General features: G+C 37.4%; 1 pseudogene; it reads right to left on the bottom strand.

Moving 5' to 3' along the window:
- Nucleotides 1-6,021: 6,021 nt before the first annotated feature.
- Nucleotides 6,022-6,523, bottom strand: LOC112651668 (40S ribosomal protein S24-like; annotated as a pseudogene).
- Nucleotides 6,524-11,114: the final 4,591 nt, after the last annotated feature.

The following is an 11,114-nucleotide window of genomic DNA, read 5'->3' as shown; positions in this document are numbered from 1 at the left end:
CTGTTCCACAGTTCTTCTGGTCTCAATTTCGTTGAGTTCTGCTCGAATCTTTATTAACTCTCTTCTGCTGGGTGTAGGATCTATTTGCTGTTTTTTCTCTAGCTCCTTTAGGTGTAAGGTTAGCTTTTGTATTTGAGTTCTTTCCAGTTTTTGAATGGATGCTTGTATTGCGATGTATTTCCCCCTCAGGACTGCTTTTGCTGCATCCCAAAGATTTTGAACAGTTGTATCTTCATTCTCATTAGTTTCCATGAATCTTTTTAATTCTTCCTTAATTTCCTGGTTGACCCTTTCATCTTTTAGCAGGATGGTCCCTAACCTCCATGTGTTTGAAGTCCTTCCAAACTTCTTGTTGTGATTTAGTTCTAATTTCAAGGCATTATGGTCTGAGAATATGCAGGGGATGATCCCAATCTTTTGGTATCGGTTCAGACCCAATTTGTGACCCAGTATGTGGTCTATTCTGGAGAAAGTTCCATGTGCACTTGAGAAGAATGTGTATTCAGTTGAGTTTGGATGTAAAGTTCTGTAGATATCTGAAATCCATCTGGTCCAGTGTATCATTTAAAGCTCTCATTTCTTTGGAGATGTTGTGTTTAGAAGACCTATTGAGTGTAGAAAGTGCTAGATTGAAGTCACCATATATAAGTGTATTATTATCTATGTTTGTCTTAACTTTGGTTATTAATTGATATATTTAGCAGCTCCCACATTCGGGGCATATATATTGAGGATTGTTAAGTCCTCTTGTTGGATAGATCCTTTAAGTATGATATAGTGTCCCTCTTCATCTCTCACTACAGTCTTCGGGGTAAATTTTAGTTTATCTGATATAAGGATGGCTACCCCTGCTTTCTTTTGAGGACATTTGAATGGTAAATGGTTCTCCAACTTTTATTTTCAGGCTGTAGGTGTCCTTCTGTCTAAAATGAGTCTCTTGTAGACAGCAAATAGATGGGTCCTGCTTTTTTATCCAATCTGACACCCTGCGCCTTTTGATGGGGTCATTAAGCCCATTCACGTTCAGAGTTACTATTGAAAGATATGAGTTTAGTGTGATCATGATATCTATTCAGTCCTTGTTTTTGTGGATTATTCCACTGGACTTCTTAAAGGGGAATTTTAAGAGTCCCCCTTAAAATTTCTTGCAGAGCTGGTTTGGAGGTCACATATTCTTTCAGTTGCTGCCTGTCTTGGAAGCTCTTTATCTCTCCTTCCATTTTGAATGAGAGCCTTGCTGGACAAAGTATTCTTGGTTGCCTCTTCTTCTCATTTAGGACCCTGAATATATCCTGCCAGCCCTTTCTGGCCTGCCAGGTCTCTGTGGAGAGGTCTGCTGTTACCCTAATACTCCTCCCCATAAAAGTCAGGGATTTCTTGTCTCTTGCTGCTTTAAGGATCTTCTCTTTATTTTTGGAATTTGCAAGCTTCACTATTAAATGTCGAGGTGTTGAACGGTTTTTATTGATTTTAGGGGGGGATCTCTCTATTTCCTGGATCTGAATGCCTGTTTCCCTTCCCAGATTAGGAAAGTTTTCAGCTATGATTTGTTCAAATACATATTCTGGCCCTCTGTTCCTTTCAGCGCCCTCAGGAACCCCAATTAAATGTAGGTTTTTCTTCCTTAGGCTGTCATTTATTTCCCTTAATCTATCCTTCTGGTCTTTTAATTATTTGTCTCTTTTTTCCTCAGTTTCCCTCTTTGCCATCAACTTGTCTTCTATGTCACTCACTCGTTCTTCCACCTCGTTAATCCTCGTCGTTAGGACTTCTAGTTTGGATTGCATCTCATTCAATTGATTTTTAATTTCTGCCTGATTGGATCTAAATTCTGCAGTCATGAAGTCTCTTGAGTCCTTTATGCTTTTTTCTAGAGCCACCAATAGCTGTATAATAGTGCTTTTGAATTGGCTTTCTGACATTGAATGGTAATCCAGATTTTGTAACTCTGTAGGAGAGAGGACTGTTTCTGATTCTTTCTTTTGAGGTGAGGTTTCCCTTCTAGTCATTTTGCTCAGTTCAGAGTGGCCGAAAATAAGTTGTATTGGGAAAAGGAGAAAAAGGAGAGAAATAAGGAAAGAAAAGAGAAAAAGAAAAAATACAAAAGGAAGAAAAAAGAAAAAAAAAGAGAAGAAAAAGAGAAAGAAAGAAAAAAGAAAGAAAAAAGGGTGGGGGAAGCAAACAGAAATCAAAAAGAAAAAAAAAAAACCCACGGGGGAGTATCTTCTGCTTCTGTATACTTTAAGTGCCTTGACTTCCCCTGGAACTTGTCCGTCTAGCTGGTCTTCTGGGGGAGGGGCCTGTTGTGCTGAATTTCTGGTGTTAGCACCGGGGGAGCTGCTCTGCCCCCTGCCTGGTGCAGGTTTCAGTGGGGGTTGTTTACCCCATGAGGCCCCAGGAGGAACAACCCCAGTGGCGGGGCCAGCTCTGGAGCCCTGGAGTCAGCTCCCACAGTAACTCCGGAGCTCTCCGTCTGCAGGGCCTGGGGGCTCCGGGGCGGGGCCGCTGATCTGCTCAGCTCGGGTCAGGAGCGTCCTTGCTGTCCTGGGCCCTCCCGGCCTCTGCCTGTCCCATGTGGAGGCCGGATCCCGGGCTGTGTCCCGGCGCCCTGTGCTCCGGGGTCTGCGCTGTTGGATTCGGGCTCCCGGGGCCAAGCAGCCCCCTCCGCGGATCCGCCCCCGAGCGCCCCCCGAGCTGCTCCGGGTCCCGCCGTGCGCGCTGCAGCCCTTAGGGAGCTCAGGGCACTCCCCCCGGGGCGCAGGTGTCTGTTACCGTCCCTGGGAGCCCGAGGGCATCCTCGCCCTCCTGGGGTCCTGCTCCAACTCCCTGCGAGCCCCTTTCCGCCCAGGAAGGTTGGTGCAGCTCCTGCTTCTCCGGGACGGGGCTCTCCTGTCCTGGGGACACTCGCCCCGGCTCCTCGTGGGGCCCCTCCCCGTTGGAGGCCTTTGTTTCTTTATTTCTTTTTTCCCCGTCTTCCTACCTTGATAGAAGCACGAACTCTTCTCACTGTAGCATTCCAGCTGTTCTCTCTTTAAATCTCAGGCCGAATTCATAGATTTTCAGGATAATTTGAAGGTTATCTAGGTAATTTGGTGGGGACAGGTGATTTGGGGACCCTACTCTTCTGCCATCTTGCCCCTCCTCCCCATGTCTGGTAATTTTTGATTGGATAATAAACATGGTGAGTTTTACTTTAAGTGCCGAATATTTTTGTATTCCTATAAATATTTTGTGTTGGGAGACTATTAAGTTACTTGGAAACAGTTTTTGATACTTTCAGGTCTTACCATTGACATTTGTCAGGTGAGGGATGCCTGGGTGGCTCAGTGGTTGAGCGTCTGCCTTTGGATCAGGGCCTGATCTCAAGGTCCCGGGACTGAGTCCTGCATTGGACTCCCCACAGGGAGTCTGCTTCTCCCCTTTGCCCATGTCTCTACTTCTTTTTGTGTGTCTTATGAATAAATAAATAAAATCTTAAAAAAAAGATTTGTCAGGAGAGACCAGAGCAACTTTTAATCTAGGACTTTTTTGTCCCCACTAGTGAGGCATAACTCTTCTGAATTATTTACTCAATGCCCCATAAATTGTGAGCTTTTCCAGTCTTTTCTTTAAATTATGAGTTCTTTTCCAGAATGACTCCATTCTAAGCCCTCAGTGAAAACCTTTCAGGTGGTTCCCTGGCCTTCCACAGTTTCATCACACACATGTGCTAATCAGTATTCTGTTGAATAATTTAGGAGGGCCATCTGTCCATCTTTGAAATTCCCTCTCTCTAGCTTTCACCTTTCCAATTCTCTGACCTTTGAACTCTATGTCTGCCAGTTTCTCCACTAAGTTTCCTAAATCAGGAAGCATCCTGGGTTCTACATGCATTGCCTATGACTTGGTCTAGAAACTCTTCAATGCAATAAGCAGGGATAATTATATGGATAACCTTGTTTTTCATTTATTGAGGATCATTGTTCTTCATTGCTTAATGTTCAGTGTCTTGAAAACTATTCTTTTCATGTATTTTGTTAAGTGTTTTGGTTCAGGTAGAAGAGCAAATCCAGGCTCTATTACTCCATCTTGGATGAAAGCAGAAGTTGGTAATACTTTTCAATCAATAATAATCATATCTTGAGTGATTATCATGGTCTAGGGCCTGGTCACTGCCCCCAGACTCATAAGAAAGATGATTTCTTAAAAAATAGATGGCATTAATTCTGGACTAAAGACTTACTGATGGCACAAAGATGTTGAAAAAGTTGCCATAGATCTTAGATTTATAACTTTAATATGAAAGGCCAATATACTTGGCGGTTTGGGCACGAGATATAAGTGAATAAGGTTATGAACTGAAGTCTCATCTGGCATGGGACTTTTCTCACTTTTCTCTCTCCATGGAAGTGGACTGTAGCCTTGACTCCAACTGCCTGTCTCAGTTGAGTGAATTAGGGTAAACCAATATGTTGTATTACAACAAGAACAAAGCAAAGAATTGTGAGTCAGAAGACATGATATTGATCCCAACTCTCCTACTTAGTAGCTCTGTGACCTTAGAGGAGCACCTTATCATTTGCTGAACAGTTTGCTTATCTATACGATGGGAATATGAATTTCAGCTTCTGTAATTCTCAGTTGATAATAGCATCCTGTGGGACAAAGTATGTAAAAGTTATTTGTTTAAAGTTATTTGTTTGCAATAAACCACAAATGATAATGATATGTTATCATTAAAATCAGAAATCTGAGTGCATCCTACTTGCATAATAAAGCTCAAAGGCACAGTCTTTTGATAGAGGCACAAGCCACATGAGTCATCTTTGAATCCCTCCACTGCATCCAGCATGATGCTTTGTACACAATACATTTCTTCAGTGAGAGCTCAGGCTCATTTTCACAGTACAGTGCTATGTAAGAATGAAAATTTCAGAATAACCCTGGATAGTACTCATTTTCTACCTCAAACTTAAGAAGTTCAGATGCATGTCAGAATTGGAGAAATTTTAGAAAAGAAATTACAAACTTGCAGTCTGTTAGCTACATATTCACAGACATTTTTGGCTTGGTTTGTATGGTTATTTTATTTTCTTCCAGTCTGAGATATATTGACATATAATACTGTGTAAATTTAAGGTGTATGGCTTACAGTGTTTAGATATAAACCTATATCAAAATGATGACCACAATAAGTTTGGTTAATATCTATCACCTCATATAGTTACATAAAATGTTTTTCTCCTTGTGATGAGAACTTTAAGGATCTATTTTCTTAGAAATTTTCAAATATACCATATAGGATTGTTAAAGTCATCCTGTTGTACATTATACCCCTAGTAATTATGACTGGAAATTTGCTCCTTTTGACAATCTTCATCCAGTGTACAGTCTTAAAATATTTGAAGCATTTGATAGTGTTTTAAAATTGGGAGATTCTTTACAAAAATACAGATTTCTAGCCTCTCTTGCTAAAACAAATCAGAACAGGAAAGCTTTCACTGGAAATAAAGAGAGCAGCTGCTCCTTTTGGATGAGTTAGGTAGGGACTCTGCTCCGTTTGCCTCCATCTTCAGTTTGGTCTTGCCAACATTGAGGCTGAGTGGAAGTGACATTTATTATTTTGCATGTGATATTTTTTTCTATTAGAGTTAAAAAGAAAATAGCATATTTCTTTCATGTATTTCTTTACCAAAGTGGGAAAATGAATGCTGGGCTTGGGAGGGCCTTAACTTTTAAGAATAATGGGAGAACATACATACTTTGTGGAAACACAGAGAAAATATTTAATTTGTATTGAAAAATATATAACTTAGATGTCCTTGCAATAAAACTTGGCTACTTTATTCATGTATACTACTTAGGTATCTGAGTTTGAACCATGCACTTTAGAGATATCTATAGTCCTATTTCCTTATTCTTCAAGGAAAGAAACTAAGCTCCAAAGTCCATGAAAAGTTGAGACTGAGGTTCAGTTATGGACTTTTAAAACTTATAAAATATGTTGAATATTGATGACTATCATGTTTCTAATATTTTCTTTTTTTAAATGTTCTTAGTTTATTAATCCTCTCATGAAAAATCTGCACAATAACCACAGATAAAGCCACTGCGGAATCTTTACTCCTTCTGTTGTTCAATCTCCAGCTCACTTCTTTTTGCCAGCACCAGTGTTGGCTCTTGCAGTCCTCCTGACTTTCTTCATTCTGTTTTTGCATTCTTTGTGCTGTTTTCTTGAAGTCTTTTTCTTCTAATATGGGCCATGTCTTGCAAGTCTATGTTTGGGTTCATTTTTCTTTGCATAATCCAAGGAATCACAAATCATGCCAAAGCCAGTTGTCTTGCCACCACCAAAATGGGTTCTGAATCCAAATACAAATATGACATCTGGTGTGGTCTTGTACATTTTGGCTAGTTTTTCCTGAATTTCTGTCTTAGGTACTGTTGCCTTCCCAGGGTGAAGAACACCAATGACCATCTGTTTCCGCAGAAGTAGTTGGTTGGTCATGAACTTCCTGGTCCAGATAATTACTGCATTATTCATGGTGGTGGCCGAGCTTCAAGCAGCCGGGGAGGAAAAGAGTATCTAATATTTTCAATCTAAATATTCATTAGTAGTAATGACATTCCACCTTGTAAAAGGGAACTGAACCACAGAATGGTATAACCGTTAATAATAAATACAGGAATAGAAGCTGTTTTCCCACCAAGGACTGATACACCCATGTTCTTTGCTGGTCTATACTTCTATGCAGGCAGTGTTTATAGGACTTCAATTTGTATTTCATTGGAAGTGCTGGACAATATGCTCAGCATTATGGAGGATTTAAAACATAAGACCTCACCATCAGAAAGGATGAATACCTAGCATTAACATCACTGTGGCTGGAACTAGAGGGGTATTATGCTAAGTGAAATAAGTCAGTCAGAGAAAGATAATTATCATATGGTTTCACTCATATGCAGCATATAAGAAACAGTTCAAGGGATCATAAGGGAAGGAGTCAAAACCGAATGGGGGAAAAAATCAGAGGGGAATACAAACCATGAGAGACTCTTAACTCTGGGAAACAAATTGACAGTTGCTAAAGGGGAGGTGGGTGGCGGGATGGGATACCTGGGTGACATGGTGGAGGACATGTGATGTGATGAGTACTGGATGTATACACAACTGATGAATTATTGAAAACTGCATATGAAGCTAATGATGTACTATGTCGGCAAATTGAATTTACGTAAAAAAAAAATAAAACATAAGATGTGATTCTCTTCTTCTAGGAACTTGTGTTTGGTTGAGAAGAAACAGTACATGATGAGTGCATGATGAATGGAGCTGACCTCACATATTGCTCTGAATGGAGAAGCTGTCAATGAGCTTAAGTGGGCTGGCAAGGCTTGCTGTAGAAAGAGGTAGATATATACGCAGAAAAAAGAGAGTCACATGAATAAGTGATGGATGGAAATTTTTGGGATAGTGAAATGATCTCTTATATAACCTAGTTTAATATGTTCAATTTAGCAACAAACCAAGGTCCAGAGGAAGTAAGTGTTTCTTATGGATTAACAGTAAGTTAATGTCAGAAACCAGCTCTCCTTATTCCTGCTTCAGACAAAGTCATGCATCATTGCAATCACAGAAACTGCCAGTCTATGTTCCATTTTTATTTTTGTCCTTTTGATTTTCTTATTTACCATGCATATTCTCTGACAAAAGGAACTTTGTTTATCTCAGTTACTATGTTCCCAGACCCTCAAATACCCTCCTTCCCTGACCCCAAGACACACTTCTTAAGCCTCAAAGGCAAAATCCAGAGAACTAAATTTTCATTTGATAAATTCTGAAATTAATATGTGAAAAGGCTTAGCTGGGAATAAAAATTTTAGGGAGAAGAGACAAGATAGATTTTAGATCCAGTAGTGCAGCTCAGTTAAGGGACATTAATAGCCAGTCAAGTTGTCCTTTTGGTATACAACCAACTAATCTCATTATCTTGTGTATAAGATACAAGGAATCAAGATTTGTGAGTACTTGTTGAGAAAAAAATCTAGCCCATGAAATGATGAATCAAAATGATGAAATTGTCTATAGAGAAGCCTTGGTTAAAGGTCAATTGGTGATGGTAAATATAGAATGAAGACTAAGTAACCAAAAATTGTGATTGCAAATTAGAACGGAAATATTGTACTCTTCGACAACATGAAAGGACAAGACTAACAAAAAATTTGAATGTGGAGGGAAAGAATAAAATATAAGGGTATGGATTCTAACTTTTTAATCATAGAAACCCAGATGGCACTATCCAATATTAAACATGGTAGGAAAAAAAAAGACTGTAGCTGCTGCTGCTGCTTCTTAGCAAAAAAGCATCTGAGTAGAGGGTGGGGTGGAGAAGGGAGGGAGGAAATCTTCAGCAGGCTCCACATCTGGTGTGGAGCCTGACGCAGAGCTCTACCTCACAACCCTGAGATCATGACCTGAGCTGAAATCAAGAGTTAGATGCTTAAGTGACTAAGCCACCCAGGTGGCCTGACTAGCTTCTTAAAGATCTTTCATACTTTCCCTTTTAAGAGTTACTATTTCTTAGAATAAAAAACCTGTTACTTATTACATTTAATTTTAAAGGTGGATCTATATTATAATCATTTTTGTTATATACATTTTATATGTATATACAAAGTCATACACATGAAATATCTGGAATTATGTTAATTTAATGTTAATGATAATATATTGGAATAATGGGGTGTAGGTGACTGTTTTTTCTCTAATTTATATTTACAACATAACTTAAATTTTTCTTCATTAAATTGTTATTTTAGTAAAAATAAGTTATTTTTAAAACTGCAACACAGAAAATTAGAGTATTTCCTACCATTATCATTTATATTCTTGTACATACATCTTCTACATTCTGAATCTTACCATATGTACGTATACCCTTTTATTTTTTTTTCACATACTCATTTTTCCATGTGTTACTCTATCATACTCATATTCTGCTATTATGATTTTAAAAATACAAATATTCCTTTTATATACAGAGATTTATTTGTAGGCATGTACATTGCTTATAATATTTTGCTATTGTAAGTACCCATATTAAACATACATATTTGCCTACATATTATTTTTTAATATAAATTCCTGGAAGAAAGTTTATTGGGTAAAAATGTATGAAGATATTTCAGGCTCTTGAAATATATTATTGAATTGTCTATAATGGTAGTAAAGAGGAAGTGTCTGGAAGTATATACATAAGAGCCTTTTAGGCAGAAATTAATCAGGTAAGCAATATCATGGGAGTCAAAATACTAGGGCTTTACACAGGGGTCAATTCTATATGGCTAATTATATTTTTGGGAAAATAAAATTTTGATAGAATGGAGACATGTATTCATGAAGGACAAATCAAATGATAACATCTAAGATTGTTCATTTGCTCTTCACCTGGGTGAAGTCAGTCAATCAATATGTGTGTATTAAATTCACTTCCCCCAGAACTTTGTGTATCTTCTGACTTCAAATGGTGCTTTAGTCTTAATGGGTTTGGGATTCTCCATTCATGTCTACATTGGTTGGATTTAATTTTGCATTAATTTTTTTCAAGAACTTTTAGATTTTGTACTCCCTGAATTCTTTCATGTTAAAAAAAATGTTTCTCTGCTGGAAAGATGATTTGGTAGGATATAGTATTCTTTGGTCATATATTGTTTCTCTTAGAACTTTGTGCATATCCTTTTGTTATTTTTTGCCAATGGATGTCACTGAGGAACACTATTAGACCAGCTTGACTTTTTGCGTTAGAGAAGAAAAAATATAGAAAATATTATGTATTACATAATACTATATTTTATATAATTTATATATATGCATAGACACCTGTACATTAACACCTAAGTTTTGCTACTTATGGATCAGTTTTTATTTTAGTATGGTGTACTTTTTTATTATACAGATAAAATTCATTTTAAAGATAGTTACTGTTTTTACTGTGTTTCATAGTTGAGTATTTTTGTAGAGAAACCAGTTATCTTTAAGTTATCTTTGTCTTCCGTATTGATTATCTTTAATTGTTTTGATTTTGTTGTTTGTTCTTTCACCACAATTATATTAAGCCTGTTTCATGTCAATAATTCATTTTACAGCTGTGTCTATCTGATTTCTTTTGTATGTAATTTACTTGGTTTTTTAATAATGTTATCTTGGCTCTTAATTGCTTTTATTAGTTGGCATCTGAATTCTTATTTTATTCTTATTAAAATTAAAAAGTAAGGGGAATTTTCCTTTGTTTTATGGAGCATCTTTTCTTCCAGATGGGGTTCTTCAACTCTCTCTCTCTTTTTTTGCATACCACCTTTGATTCTTTTAATATTTTACTAGAGCATGTTTTCATTCTTGCCATACTTTATTTTATTTTTTAAATTTTGCTTACGCTTAGAAAACTTAGTTAGTCTTCTGGTGGTTTGATAGAATATGAGTGAATTTTCCATGATTTCTTATAATCTATTTGTCTGAGTAGTGGTGGAACCAATATTTCTAAATTGAATTGGCTTAGGTGTGACAGAAGTTTGGAAGCTGAGGCTAAGGGAGTTGCTAATACTTAGTTTTTGTGTTGCAAATAAATAAATAGGGTACTTAAAGAAAGAAGTACAAAATAAATAATTGCCATAATACCAAATAAAGCCAATATTTGCTTGATACACATAATATGATCATATAATGGCTACTGATCACCATAAAATGAAACTAGATCCTAATCTCTTTTCTGAGATTATGTTAATTTCATTTGTGTAGTGTTTCTTATTTTCATGGCGGGGGGTGGAGATAGCAGAATATACTCTTGAAACTGGAATTGTTTCCCATTTCCTCATGGAAACTTGAATACCTGTTTCTGGAAAAGGAAGTTAATCCAGTTTCATCCTCACTTTCCATCAATCCTTTATATTAATTTCCTCAACACAGTTTAAATCTGAAGGAGGAAAATAAGAATAATCGTCCACAATTTACTGCCCTTCAAATTGGAGATATTCATGAGAATTATTGGGATTATTTGTTAACTCTTCTAGAATTATTTGTTAACTCTTCTAGAGCTTGGACTTAGATGTCATAGGATGTGGGGATTGGAATTTTTTCT

This window comes from Canis lupus, chromosome 4 (genome assembly GCF_003254725.2).
Source record: "Canis lupus dingo isolate Sandy chromosome 4, ASM325472v2, whole genome shotgun sequence".
Classification (NCBI taxonomy): domain Eukaryota; kingdom Metazoa; phylum Chordata; class Mammalia; order Carnivora; family Canidae; genus Canis; species Canis lupus.
This window is presented reverse-complemented; position numbering and strand designations above follow the sequence as displayed.